Source organism: Argopecten irradians, chromosome 3, assembly GCF_041381155.1.
Source record: "Argopecten irradians isolate NY chromosome 3, Ai_NY, whole genome shotgun sequence".
Classification (NCBI taxonomy): domain Eukaryota; kingdom Metazoa; phylum Mollusca; class Bivalvia; order Pectinida; family Pectinidae; genus Argopecten; species Argopecten irradians.
The window spans coordinates 68,242,386-68,256,897 of record NC_091136.1 but is presented as its reverse complement, the minus strand read 5'-3'; positions in this window follow the sequence as shown (position 1 = coordinate 68,256,897).

Here is a 14,512-nt window from a genome sequence, read left to right as displayed (position 1 = left end):
AGAGGTTTCGGTAGGTTCTGGTAACGCCAAGACATGTAGAGGTTCCGGTAGGTTCGGGTTACGCCATGGCATGTAGAGGTTCCGGTAGGTTCGGGTTACGCCATGACATGTAAAGGTTCCGGTAGGTTCGAGTTACGCTATGACATGTAGAGGTTCCGGTAGGTTGATTACGCCAAGACATGTAGAGGTTCCGGTAGGTTCGGGTTACACTATGACATGTAGAGGTTCCGGTAGGTTCGGGTTACGCTATGACATGTAGAGGTCCCGGTAGGTTAGGGTTACGCCATGACATGTAGAGGTTCCGGTAGGTTCTGGTAACGCCAAGACATGTAGAGGTTCCGGTAGGTTAGGGTTACCAGATGGCATGTAGAGGTTCCGGTAGGTTCGGGTTACGCCATGACATGTAAAGGTTCCGGTAGGTTCGAGTTACGCTATGACATGTAGAGGTTCCGGTAGGTTCGGGTTACGCAATGACATGTAGAGGTTCCGATAGGTTATGGTAAGGCAAAGACATGTAGAGGTTCCGGTAGGTTCGGGTTACGCTATGACATGTAGAGGTTCCGGTAGGTTAGGGTTACGCCATGACATGTAGAGGTTCCGGTAGGTCCGGGTTACGCCATGGCATGTAAAGGTTCCGGTAGGTTCTGGTAACGCCAAGACATGTAGAGTTCCGTTAGGTTATGATAACGCCAAGACATGTAGAGGTTCCGGTAGTTTCGGGTTACGCTATGACATGTAGAGGTTCCGGTAGGTTCTGGTAACGCCAAGACATGTAAAGGTTCCGGTAGGTTCGGGTTACGCCATGACATGTAGAAGTTCCTATAGGTTCGGGTTACGCCAGGACATGTAAAGGTTCCGGTAGGTTAGGGTTACGCCATTAAATGTAGAGGTTTCGGTAGGTTCTGGTAACGCCAAGAAATGTAGAGGTTCCGGTAGGTTCGGGTTACGCCATGACATGTAAAGGTTCCGGTAGGTTATGGTAACGCCAAGACATATAGAGGTTCCGGTAGGTTCGGGTTACGCCATGACATGTAGAGGTTCCGGTAGGTTAGGGTTACGCCATGGCATGTAGAGGTTCCGGTAGGTTAGGATTACGCCATGGCATGTAGAGGTTTCGGTAAGTTCTGGTAACGCCAAGACATGTAGAGGTTCCGGTAGGTTCGGGTTACGCTATGACATGTAGAGGTTCCGGTAGGTTAGGGTTACGCCATGGCATGTAGAGGTTTCGGTAGGTTCTGGTAACGCCAAGACATGTAGAGGTTCCGGTAGGTTCGGGTTACGCCATGGCGTGTAGAGGTTCCGGTAGGTTCTGGTAACGCCAAGACACGTAGTGGTTCCGGTAGGTTCGGGTTACGCCATGACATGTAGAGGTTCCGGTAGGTTCGGGTTACGCCATGGCATGTAGAGGTTTCGGTAGGTTCTGGTAAGACATGTAGAGGTTCCAGTCAGTCTATGGAGGCGAGGTTTTACACCAGCACACGCCACTCCTGGTGAACTATGGCGAGGCGCGTCTATTTACATTAGTTGAGAATATGTAATCAATGTTCATAGCGTCGTTATAATTGAGAGGTATCTATCGGTCGTTACAGAGGGATTGTCATTCACAAAAATGACTGATTCAATCACTTATTTATGTCCTTTACATTCTTTATCTGTAATGGAGTTCAGCCCTCGGCTGGCTGTGGTTGTAAAACAAAAGGTACACGACAGGATATTACTCAGATTCAATATACACTACTGACACATCATCACACAAGATAGAACGCTTAACACCATTCTCCAATATGAATTACAAAACGTTACTACTGCCAGTTTACATGATTAAAAATCTATGTATTAAAATATCAAGGGAAAAGAAAACAAGAAAAGTAAAAGAGCAAGAAAATGGCAACTACGATATGTTTTTGTTAGGTAATCAAATGGCAGCTCGACCCTTTATCAGTAAACAGTGGGTGTGTTGATGAAATCCAAATGGTGGCAATATTGTGTCGGTTAAAGATTTCAACGAACGTAACAATTTAAAAGAACACGATTCTTAATAAGAAAACAAGAAGGGGGTATATTTGTCATCATGATATGCATATATCTGAAGATGTTTCATTTTTATTGAATTTAACTCTAAAATATTAAAAAGTCCCAAACAAATATATGAACACTAGGTTATGATCTGAGGCGAGTACGTTTATGACGATGATCACTTTTTGTCATATTTAAATAAATACAAGGATTTGGTGTTAACAAAGTAATACGGACAAAATACCTCACCGATGACACTTGGACAAACATTCTCAGTGTCAACATTAACGGACAAAATGCTACAGCATGAAAAAATTATCAACAAAATCCTTATAAAAATATCACTTCACCAAAACTCCTGGAAACAAAGCTAGCTTCTGGTCTATAAGGCCTTCAACATAAAGGACCAAGAACAAAAATAGGCAATTAAACGTCAGCAAAATGGACAAAAATACCGGTACCACAGCGTCAATGACGAGTATCAGCACCAAACTTTTATTGGTGTGAAGGTAGTCTGTAGCATGATGCTGAGCATGAAGACTGCCATTACCATGAGCAAAGTCTACTCACGAGACCAATATAAAACGATATTTGTAGCTGTTTGTCAAGTTAATAGTGGAGAATCGAACGTTCTCTAAATGAGAACTTATTCTGTGCTGTTTTTGCTAAAAACGTTAGATCCCTAGTGATATCATTATGCCGAGCGCGGCGGTTGAGAGATTTCAGAATTTTATCGAGCCTTTAAAGGCTTTCAACGCCCAACATCAAGGTTTTATGAGGTACTTCGAAAAGTTCCTGATGACGATGTGTCACGTGATATTAGTCTAGCGTATTACGGAAAGTACTAGTATAGGCTAAGCCTTTCAGTTTTATAAAACAAATTAAAACGAAATTGCCAGTGATCTTGTTAATTAACTTGGTGCACACTAGCCATAAAACAAATGAATTTATAACATGTATTTTATTTTTTTAAAAGCACGATGCCTCACTCACTAAGAAAGAGAAACAATTTGAAATGTGTAACAATTAAGAATTTGAAATGAAGCCTGTGTTTGATTAATAACCATGTTTCTGTGGTAGAACCATTTACTAAGTAGACAGGAGAGACATCTGGTGGTAGGCCAGTGTTTACGGGGATCCAAATGTACCACAACTTAGTCGCTAAAGTGCCAGAAAGGTACACATTTTTCTGCTTATTTCCAAAGATGAAAACTCAATTCCACTTTCGCCTAATCTATATTTGTGGCCTGTCACTCCAATATTTCCCGTAAGAATTTATTTTATGGCTTGTTTTAAGTTGTCACTTGTATCCTGGAGCACGTGTTTATTTATAGTCTCCGCAGAAACACTGAAAATTAATTTGGAGAAGAATTTGTATGTTGTATTCGATCAATCAGCGGAGCCGTCAAATAGCGGGTAATAGCAAGCATGATGTATGACGGTTTAGGGCACGTACATTTCACGTCTGGGGAAGACCATTTCAGTAAAATATTTGGAGCGAAAATCGAGGACGTTGATACTGGAGGATTTGATCGTGGTGCATACAATATAAATTAATTGATACATTTGATCGTGGTGCATACAATGTTAATGAATTGATACATTTGATCGTGGTGCATACAATGTTAATGAATTGATACATTTGATCGTGGTGCATACAATGTTGATTAATTGATACATTTGATCGAGTTGCATACAATATTGATTAATTGATACATTTGATCGTGGTGCATACAATATTGATTAATTGATACATTTGATCGTGGTGCATACAATGTTAATGAATTGATACATTTGATCGTGGTGCATACAATGTTAATTAATTGATACATTTGATCGTGGTGCATACAATGTTGATTAATTGATACATTTGATCGTGGTGCATACAATGTTGATTAATTGATACATTTGATCGTGGTGCATACAATATTGATTAATTGATACATTTGATCGTGGTGCATACAATGTTGATTAATTGATACATTTGATCGTGGTGCATACAATGTTAATTAATTGAAACATTTGATCGTGGTGTATACAATGTTAATTAATTGATACATTTGATCGTGGTGCATACAATATAAATTAATTGATACATTTGATCGCGGTGCATACAATGTTAATTAATTGATACATTTGATCGTTGTGCATACAATGTTGATTAATTGATACATTTGATCGTGGTTCATACAATATAAATTAATTGATACATTTGATCGCGGTGCATACAATGTTGATTAATTGATACATTTGATCGTGGTGCATACAATGTTAATTAATTGAAACATTTGATCGTTGTGCATACAATGTTAATGAATTGATACATTTGATCGTGGTGCATACAATGTTAATTAATTGATACATTTGATCGTGGTGCATACAATGTTGATTAATTGATACATTTGATCGTGGTGCATACAATATTGATTAATTGATATATTTCATCGCGGTGCATACAATATTGATTAATTGATACATTTGATCGTGGTGCATACAATGTTGATTAATTGATACATTTGATCGTGGTGCATACAATGTTAATTAATTGAAACATTTGATCGTGTTGTATACAATGTTAATTAATTGATACATTTGATCGTGGTGCATACAATGTTAATTAATTGATACATTCGACCTGCGTTTTCATTCTGAGAACTCCTGCTTTCTTTGATAACCTTAATCTGCTACCACATAGCTGTCTTAAGATAAATGCTCAAAATATGTACAAATTATTTGAAAAAAAACCCCATTGTATTTGAAATAAACAATGGAGTGAAAAGCTTGATATAGAAGACAATTAAATGCAACCTCCAATCTGAATTTCCTATGATGAGGTTGGGGGAATCAGCTAAATCTTAGCACAGTCGGAAGCAGTCATTGCGTGCAAACCCCTAACGAGACGAAAATAGCCCTACCCCTGGGGTCCCCCACCACAACCGCTGTCTCCCCAACCATAGCGGTAAATAATAAATCACTACCCCACACGGTTAACGGGACAGGTAAACAGAAATATGCTTTTGTGTGTTGCAAAGGGCCAATCCTAGCCCCTTCCCTCGATAGCCCCGGGTCTCTAACTCACGCTGATGCCTGTCGAGGGCTACTCCTCAACTTAATCAATATCCAATTAAATTTCGGAGAGTCAAGACAAAGTTATAAGTCTCTGATACAGAACGCTTGTTCCCAACAAGAAAAATTATTAAAAGGGGCTGCCCATTCGCAGCAATTGTTTTTAAAATGGGAATGTAAAACAAGATCGATATTTTTGTAGAGTCTTAAAAGTTAATAACTTTTAAGACTCTACAAAAATATCGATCTTGTTTTACATTCCCATTTTAAAAATTAAAAGCCGGTTCGGAAAGGTAGTGGGCCTTTAAGGGATTATACTATTTCAAAAAATAATAAAAGATGAATTTCTTTATATATCTTGGCAAGACAATCAAATCATTATTATTTTGAGTTACACAACAATGTGCCGATGGTGTGGATCCGGTATGTTCAGATCGAGCTGGGTTGCATAATGATATGACGACACTCACAATAATCATTTCTAAATGCAGGTAACTTTAAATCGAAAAATTGCCGTGTTAAGAATGCTTTAAAATCATCAAAATACAAATACCCCACAAAAAAAACAACCAAAATCTCGCGCCTACGGCGCACGCAAATTCAACAAAATGCAACGTAAAACTCATCTCAGCCGTTCTAAAATGTCAACAAATTTCCCGGGGGAGACCCCGGACCCCCAAGACACCAAAATCTCGCGCCTTTGGCGCTCGAAAAAGCATCAAAATACATGGTAAAACTCATCTCAGTCATTCTTAATCGTAATGTTTTTCCAGGGGATACCCCAGACCCCTCAAACTCGCACGCTAATTTGTGTATTCATTATTTCCAGGTAGCACAGCCACTGTCTATTAGATGTGTACAAGGATTATATGTAATTATACATGAAAAAGTATATCTCTTGTGGGTGCGGGGCGCGCGAGAGGGGGGGGGGGGTGTTACGAAATATTGAGGACCTTTGCCCCCCCCCCCCCCCCCCCCCCCCATTACGTTTCATCTTCCTACGCCACTGAATTAACCTATCGATTGTAATGAATGTATGTTGTGTAGAAATTGTGAAACATTTGTAGATGGATTTTTCGGTCATTTTGTGATATTTTAAAACCTTGGAGCAGACTGTTGCTTTCGGCTTTAAGCAGCAGTTTTGTCTTATGTATTCAACAACAATAGCTCTCTTCAAGCCAAGTCACCGAGTGATAAGAGCTAAAGTTCGTCTTCTGCCTATTTTGTTTAAAAACTTGAACATGCGTTCTATCCCTGACACCGTGTAAATGTTATATATAGGGTCCGTGCTGGCCATTATATTATAATCAATATGGCTGCTTTATTGGCTTATTAATCAACATCATCCCTCAGAAACACCATTACCTTGATTGGTCTCATAATGACGGCTAAATGGTCATCCGATACAGACAATACGTCCCCGCGATCTGGCGGACGTCCCGAGGGGAAAAGTTGACACGTGGTGTGGTCCCCCCCGGGGGTGTAAAGTGTCGGTAATCTGCACGCGCAGCACACTCCGAACCAGGTAATTAGCTGTCCCAATTTCATATTAACGGTAGCAAAGCAAACGACAGAATTGATTAGACATTGAGGTTGAGTGTCCTTTGTAGTTGCTAGTCAAGTGAACTCTGATAGGTGACGGAGCTAGAACACAGATTACCGGCAGATGATTGATCAGATTTTCCTGGGCAGTTCAATCTAGTGTCCTGATATACCAAAGCTACCTAATATCAAACATTAATCCCCATGCATGCCAGGTTACCAATTGGTCGTAGGTTCGAGGTCCGACCAGGTTACCAAATGGTCGTAGGTTTAAGCCCCGGCCAAGTTACCAAATGGTCGTAGGTTTAAGCCCCTGTTAGGTTACCAAATGGATGTAGGTTTAAGCCCCGGCCAGGTTACCAAATGGTCGTGGGTTTATGTCCCTGACAGGTTACCAAATGGTCGTAGGTTTAAGCCCCGGCCAGGTTAACAAATGGATGTTGGATGTAGGTTTAAGCCCCGGCCAGGTTACCAAATGGTTGTAGGTTTAAGCCCCGGCCAGGTTACCAAATGGATGTAGGTTTAAGCCCCGGCCAGGTTACCAAATGGTCGTAGGTTTAAGCCCCGGCCAGGTTACCAAATGGTCGTAGGTTTAAGCCCCGGCCAGGTTACCAAATGGTGTAGGTTTGAGCCCCGGCCAGGTTACCAAATGGTCGTAGGTTTGAGCCCCGCCCAGGTTACCAAATGGTCGTAGGTTTGAGCCGTAGGTTTGAGCCCTGACTGGGTTACCAAAAGGTTGTAGGTTTAAGCCCCGGCCAGGTTACCAAATGGTCGTAGGTTTAAGCCCCGGCCAGGTTACCAAATGGTTGTAGGTTTGAGCCCCGGCCAGGTTACCAAATGGTCGTAGGTTTGAAGGTTTGATCCCCGCCCAGGTTACCAAGTGGCCGTAGGTTTGAGAGCCCTGACCAGGTTACAAAAAGGTTGTAGGTTTAAGCCCCGGCCAGGTTACCATAATGGTCGTAGGTTTAAGCCCCGGCCAGGTTACCAAATGGTTGTAGGTTTGAGCCCTGACCAGGTTACCAAATGGTTGTAGGTTTGAGCCCCGGCCAGGTTACCAAATGGTCGTAGTTTAAGCCCCGGCCAAGTTACCAAATGGTCGTAGGTTTAAGCCCCGGCCAGGTTACCAAATGGTTGTAGGTTTGAGCCCTGACCAGGTTACCAAATGGTTGTAGGTTTGAGCCCCGGCCAGGTTACCAAATGGTCGTAGGTTTGAGCCCCGGCCAGGTTACCAAATGGTCGTAGGTTTGAGCCCCGGCCAGGTTACCAAATGGTCGTAGGTTTGAGCCCCGGCCAGGTTACCAAATGGTCGTAGGTTTAAGCCCCGGCCAGGTTACCAAATGGTCGTAGGTTTGAGCCCCGGCAAGGTTACCAAAGGCTCGTTGGTTTGAGCCCCGGCCAGGTTACCAAATGATCGTAGGTTCGAGCCCCGACTGGGTTACCAAATGGTCGTAGGTTTAAGCCCCGGCCAGGTTACCAAATGGTCGTAGGTTTGAGCCCCGGCCAGGTTACCAAATGGATGTAGGTTTGAGCCCCGGCCAGGTTACCAAATGGATGTAGGTTTGAGCCCCGGCCAGGTTACCAAATGGTCGTAGGTTTAAGCCCCGGCCAGGTTACCAAATGGATGTAGGTTTGATCCCCGCCCAGGTTACCAAGTGGCCGTAGGTTTGAGCCCTGACTGGGTTACCAAAAGGTTGTAGGTTTAAGCCCCGGCCAGGTTACCAAATGGTCGTAGGTTTAAGCCCCGGCCAGGTTACCAAATGGTTGTAGGTTTGAGCCCTGACCAGGTTACCAAATGGTTGTAGGTTTGAGCCCCGGCCAGGTTACCAAATGGTCGTAGGTTTAAGCCCCGGCCAGGTTACCAAATGGTCGTAGGTTTAAGCCCCGGCCAGGTTACCAAATGGTTGTAGGTTTGAGCCCTGACCAGGTTACCAAATGGTTGTAGGTTTAAGTCCCGGCCAGGTTACCAAATGGTCGTAGTTTAAGCCCCGGCCAGGTTACCAAATGGTGTAGGTTTGAGCCCTGGCCAGGTTACCAAATGGTCATCGGTTCGAGCCCCGGCCAGGTTACCAAATGGTCGTAGGTTTGAGCCCCGGCCAGGTTACCAAATGGTCGTAGGTTTGAGCCCCGGCCAGGTTACCAAATGGTCGTAGGTTTGAGCCCCGGCCAGGTTACCAAATGGTCGTAGGTTTGAGCCCCGGCCAGGTTACCAAATGGTCGTAGGTTTAAGTCCCGGCCAGGTTACCAAATAGTCGTTGTTTAAGCCCCGGCCAGGTTACAAAATGGTGTAGGTTTGAGCCCGGCCAGGTTACCAAATAGTCATCGGTTCGAACCCCGGCCAGGTTACCAAATTGTCGTAGTTTAAGCCCCGGCCAAGTAACCAAATGGTCGTAGGTTTGAGCCCCGGCAAGGTTACCAAAGGGTCGTTGGTTTGAGCCCCGGCCAGGTTACCAAATGATCGTAGGTTCGAGCCCCGACTGGGTTACCAAATGGTCGTAGGTTTAAGCCCAGGCCAGGTTACCAAATGGTCGTAGGTTTGAGCCCCGGCCAGGTTACCAAATGGATGTAGGTTTGAGCCCCGGCCAGGTTACCAAATGGATGTAGGTTTGAGCCCCGGCCAGGTTACCAAATGGTCGTAGGTTTAAGCCCCGGCCAGGTTACCAAATGGATGTAGGTTTGAGCCCCGGCCAGGTTACCAAATGGTTGTAGGTTTGAGCCCCGGCCAGGTTACCAAATGGTCGTAGGTTTGATCCCCGCCCAGGTTACCAAATGGCCGTAGGTTTGAGCCCTGACTGGGTTACCAAAAGGTTGTAGGTTTAAGCCCCGGCCAGGTTACCAAATGGTCGTAGGTTTAAGCCCCGGCCAGGTTACCAAATGGTTGTAGGTTTGAGCCCCGGACCAGGTTACCAAATGGTCGTAGGTTTAAGCCCCGGCCAGGTTACCAAATGGTTGTAGGTTTGAGCCCCGGCCAGGTTACCAAATGGTCGTAGGTTTAAGCCCCGGCCAGGTTACCAAATGGTCGTAGGTTTAGCCCCGCCAGGTTACCAAATGGTCGTAGTAGGTTGAGCCCCGACAGGTTACCAAATGGTGTAGGTTTAAGCCCCGGCCAGGTTACCAAATGGTCGTAGGTTTAAGCCCCGGCCAGGTTACCAAATGGTTAGGTTTGAGCCCCGGCCAGGTTACCAAATGGTTGTAGGTTTGAGCCCGACCAGGTTACCAAATGGTCGTAGGTTTGAGCCCCGGCCAGGTTACCAAATGGTCGTAGGTTTAAGCCCCGGCCAGGTTACCAAATGGATGTAGGTTTGAGCCCCGGCCAGGTTACCAAATGGTCGTAGGTTTAAGCCCCGGCCAGGTTACCAAATGGTCGTAGGTTTAAGCCCCGGCCAGGTTACCAAATGGTCGTAGGTTTGAGCCCCGGCCAGGTTACCAAATGGTCGTAGGTTTAAGCCCCGGCCAGGTTACCAAATGGTCGTAGGTTTGAGCCCCGGCCAGGTTACCAAATGGTCGTAGGTTTGAGCCCCGGCCAGGTTACCAAATGGATGTAGGTTTAAGCCCCGGCCAGGTTACCAAATGGTCGTAGGTTTAAGCCCCGGCCAGGTTACCAAATGGATGTAGGTTTGAGCCCCGGCCAGGTTACCAAATGGTCGTAGGTTTGAGCCCCGGCCAGGTTACCAAATGGTGTAGGTTTGAGCCCCGGCCAGGTTACCAAATGGTCGTAGGTTTGAGCCCCGGCCAGGTTACCAAATGGTCGTAGGTTTAAGCCCCGGCCAGGTTACCAAATGGTCGTAGGTTTGAGCCCCGGCCAGGTTACCAAATGGTCGTAGGTTTAAGCCCCGGCCAGGTTACCAAATGGTCGTAGGTTTGAGCCCCGGCCAGGTTACCAAATGGTTGTAGGTTTGAGCCCCGGCCAGGTTACCAAATGGTTGTAGGTTTAAGCCCCGGCCAGGTTACCAAATGGTCGAAGGTTTGAGCCCCGCCCAGGTTACCAAATGGTCGTAGGTTTAAGCCCCGGCCAGGTTACCAAATGGTCGTAGGTTTAAGCCCCGGCCAGGTTACCAAATGGTGTAGGTTTGAGCCCTGGCCAGGTTACCAAATGGTCATAGGTTTGAGCCCCGGCCAGGTTACCAAATGGTCGTAGGTTTAAGCCCCGGCCAGGTTACCAAATGGTCGTAGGTTTGAGCCCCGGCCAGGTTACCAAATGGATGTAGGTTTGAGCCCCGGCCAGGTTACCAAATGGTCGTAGGTTTAAGCCCCGGCCAGGTTACCAAATGGATGTAGGTTTGAGCCCCGGCCAGGTTACCAAATGGTTGTAGGTTTGAGCCCCGGCCAGGTTACCAAATGGTGTAGGTTTAAGCCCCGCCAGGTTACCAAATGGTCGTAGGTTTAAGCCCCGGCCAGGTTACCAAATGGTTGTAGGTTTGAGCCCGGCCAGGTTACCAAATGGTCGTAGGTTTGAGCCCCGGCCAGGTTACCAAATGGTCGTAGGTTTAAGCCCCGGCCAGGTTACCAAATGGTCGTAGGTTTAGCCCCGGCCAGGTTACCAAATGGTCGTAGGTTTGAGCCCCGGCCAGGTTACCAAATGGTCGTAGGTTTGAGCCCCGCCAGGTTACCAAATGGTCGTAGGTTTAGCCCCGGCCAGGTTACCAAATGGTCGTAGGTTTGAGCCCCGGCCCAAATGGTACCAAATGGTTACAATGTAGGTTTGAGCCCCGGCCAGGTTACCAAATGGTCGTAGGTTTGAGCCCCGGCCAGGTTACCAAATGGTCGTAGGTTTAAGCCCCGGCCAGGTTACCAAATGGTCGTAGGTTTGAGCCCGGCCAGGTTACCAAATGGTGTAGGTTTGAGCCCCGGCCAGGTTACCAAATGGTCGTAGGTTTAGCCCCGGCCAGGTTACCAAATGGTCGTAGGTTTAGCCCCGGCCAGGTTACCAAATGGTCGTAGGTTTGAGCCCCGGCCAGGTTACCAAATGGTCGTAGGTTTGAGCCCCGGCCAGGTTACCAAATGGTCGTAGGTTTAGCCCCGGCCAGGTTACCAAATGGTCGTAGGTTTGAGCCCCGGCCAGGTTACCAAATGGATGTAGGTTTGAGCCACGGCCAGGTTACCAAATGGATGTAGGTTTGAGCCCCGGCCAGGTTACCAAATGGTCGTAGGTTTGAGCCCCGGCCAGGTTACCAAATGGATGTAGGTTTGAGCCCCGGCCAGGTTACAAAATGGATGTAGGTTTGAGCCCCGGCCAGGTTACAAAATGGATGTAGGTTTGAAGCCCCGGCCAGGTTACCAAATGGTCGTAGGTTTAAGCCCCGGCCAGGTTACCAAATGGTCGTAGGTTTAAGCCCCGGCCAGGTTACCAAATGGTTGTAGGTTTAAGCCCCGGCAGGTTACCAAATGGTCGTAGGTTTAAGCCCCGGCCAGGTTACCAAATGGATGGTTTAGCCCGGCAGGTTACCAAATGGTGTAGGTTTAAGCCCCGGCCAGGTTACCAAATGGTCGTAGGTTTAAGCCCCGGCCAGGTTACCAAATGGTCGTAGGTTTAAGCCCCGGCCAGGTTACCAAATGGCCGTAGGTTTGAGCCCCGGCCAGGTTACCAAATGGTTGTAGGTTTAAGCCCCGGCCAGGTTACCAAATGGTCGTAGGTTTAAGCCCCGGCCAGGTTACCAAATGGTCGTAGGTTTAAGCCCCGGCCAGGTTACCAAATGGTTGTAGGTTTAAGCCCCGGCCAGGTTACCAAATGGATGTAGGTTTAAGCCCCGGCCAGGTTACCAAATGGTCGTAGGTTTAAGCCCCGGCCAGGTTACCAAATGGTGTAGGTTTGAGCCCCGGCCAGGTTACCAAATGGTTGTAGGTTTGAGCCCCGGCCAGGTTACCAAATGGTCGTAGGTTTGAGCCCCGGCCAGGTTACCAAATGGTCGTAGGTTTGAGCCCCGGCCAGGTTACCAAATGGTCGTAGGTTTGAGCCCCGGCCAGGTTACCAAATGATCGTAGGTTCGAGCCCCGACTGGGTTACCAAATGGTCGTAGGTTTAAGCCCCGGCCAGGTTACCAAATGGTCGTAGGTTTGAGCCCCGGCCAGGTTACCAAATGGTTGTAGGTTAGAGCCCTGACTGGGTTACCAAATGGTCGTAGGTTTGAGCCCGGCCAGGTTACCAAATGGTCGTAGGTTTGAGCCCCGGCCAGGTTACCAAATGGTCGTAGGTTTGAGCCCAGGTTAAAATGGTCGTAGGTTTGAGCCCGACAGGTTACAAATGGTCGTAGGTTTAAGCCCCGGCCAGGTTACCAAATGGTTGTAGGTTTGAGCCCCGGCCAGGTTACCAAATGGTCGTAGGTTTGAGCCCCGCCCAGGTTACCAAATGGTCGTAGGTTTGAGCCCCGACCAGGTTACCAAATGGTTGTAGGTTTGAGCCCCGACCTGGTTACCAAATGGTTGTAGGTTTAAGCCCCGGCCAGGTTACCAAATGGTCGTAGGTTTAAGCCCCGGCCAGGTAACCAAATGGTCGTAGGTTTGAGCCCCGGCCAGGTTACCAAATGGTTGTAGGTTTGAGCCCCGACAGGTTACCAAATGGTCGTAGGTTTAAGCCCCGGCCAAGTTACCAAATGGTCGTAGGTTTAAGCCCCGGCCAGGTTACCAAATGGTTGTAGGTTTGAGCCCCGGCCAGGTTACCAAATGGTTGTAGGTTTGAGCCCGGCCAGGTTACCAAATGGTCGTAGGTTTAAGCCCCGGCCAGAGTTACCAAATGGTTTAGGTTTGAGCCCCCGGCCAGGTTACCAAATGGTAGTTGGTTTACCTTACGTGTCGGTATCAACAGTGATGTTGACTGTTATCTCCAGAAGTGATGAAAACAGCCAGATCTGCCCGAGTGTCATATCAGTTATATTTCAGTTAATTCACATTCATGATTTTTTTTTATCTTATATTGGTACACTGTACGGTGTAGTTTCAGAAAATTAATTCTACTTGTATGCAGAGTTACATACAATATATATATATATATTAATGGACATTGGTGAATGTTTGGTTGAGTTTCTATATATATATATATATTAATGGACATTGGTGATTGTTTGGTTGAGTTTCTATATATATATATATATTAATGGACATTGGTGATTGTTTGGTTGAGTTTCTATATATATATATATATATATTAATGGACATTGGTGATTGTTTGGTTGAGTTTCTATATATATATATATATATATATTAATGGACATTGGTGATTGTTTGGTTGAGTTTCTATATATATATATATATATATTAATGGACATTGGTGATTGTTTGGTTGAGTTTCTATATATATATATATATATATTAATGGACATTGGTGATTGTTTGGTTGAGTTTCTATATATATATATATATATATATATATATATTAATGGACATTGGTGATTGTTTGGTTGAGTTTCTATATATATATATATTATTGGACATTGGTGATTGTTTGGTTGAGTTTCTATATATATATATATATTAATGGACATTGGTGATTGTTTGGTTGAGTTTCCCGTTCAGTTGGTTACATAGCAGTTTGGGCTAAACTTTATGTTGATGTTTTTCCAAATTTTGATCTCAAATATCACATAAAAACATACTCTGTTAAATCACATAAATAAACTCTTTCCCATAAACATATTCTCTTATGAAATAAACTCTCTCAAACTTAACTGATCTCAAATATCACATAATACTCTGTTAAATCACATAGATAAATATATACTCTACATCACTTAAACTATGTCATATAAAAAGTCACTTCAAGTAAATTATGAATATACTGCAACTACTATTGTGGCAACATTTTCACACAACTGCAACGCAAAGCCTGATACTATATTGCTCCTTTGAATAATAACTTAAGAGGAGTTAGCACCAAATATTTAGACACACATACATG